Source organism: Corvus brachyrhynchos, unplaced genomic scaffold, assembly GCF_000691975.1.
Source record: "Corvus brachyrhynchos isolate BGI_N302 unplaced genomic scaffold, ASM69197v1 scaffold255, whole genome shotgun sequence".
NCBI lineage: Eukaryota > Metazoa > Chordata > Aves > Passeriformes > Corvidae > Corvus > Corvus brachyrhynchos.
Window position 1 is genome coordinate 6,499,260 of NW_008238358.1, and position 857 is coordinate 6,500,116.

Below are 857 nucleotides of genomic sequence, written 5' to 3' on the forward strand. Positions count from 1 at the left end.
ACCCCTTTGGCAGGTGACAAATTTTGCTAAATCGGTCGTCCGGGATGCACGAGGAAGCCGTGAGCGCGGGCCATGGCCAGGAAGTCGACGATTCCCATTCCCGTTCCCTCTCCGTCCCCCCGCCCCATCGTTTTCACAGACGTTTCTCGCAGTTAAATAAAGTTCCCCCCAAACATCTGCGCCCCGCTCCCTCCTGCTCAGCGTCTCCAGTCCGATGCAGCATTTGCAGTGCGGAATGTTGCTCGGCTCCGTGGGGTCGGGCAGGATGCCGACAGCGGCATGGGGTCCCTGGGACGGGGACCTGCCCAGCGGGGGAACGCTATCAGTGGTCGGGAAGCAGAGCACACCACACCCAGGACGGGAGCCTTCGCCCTTTCTTTCTGTTATTTAGTTATTTAGATTTTATTATGTATTTATTACTATTTATTTCCTGTCTGCTAGTAGCAGTCCCCTCTGGGCTGTCCGCACTTGGTGTGTGCGATGGGGTTGTTCGTCCTTCAGCATCCCGGTATCTCCCAGAGCCCTTTCAGGCTCCGTATTTCGCCCGCTGCGCGCATCCCAGATGCGGCTCACACCGTGCTGGGGTCGGCGACGGCAAGCGGACGCAGGGGCGCGTTACAGCAGCTCCCGCGCGCACCGCAGATGCACACGTATAGATATGCGTGTGTTTGTAACCTGTTCTCTTCTGCTCTTTTCCTGTCCGATAGGACGGGGCAGACACCGCTGAGAACCATGATTTCCCTCACAAGTTACACGGGGATTGGCCGCCCGGAGCCGGCCGAAGTCGAGGGGAGCAGAATAACAGGGGGCGAGAGATGCCCTGGCCTCCCCAGGACTCCGGGAAGGGTTCGGGGGGG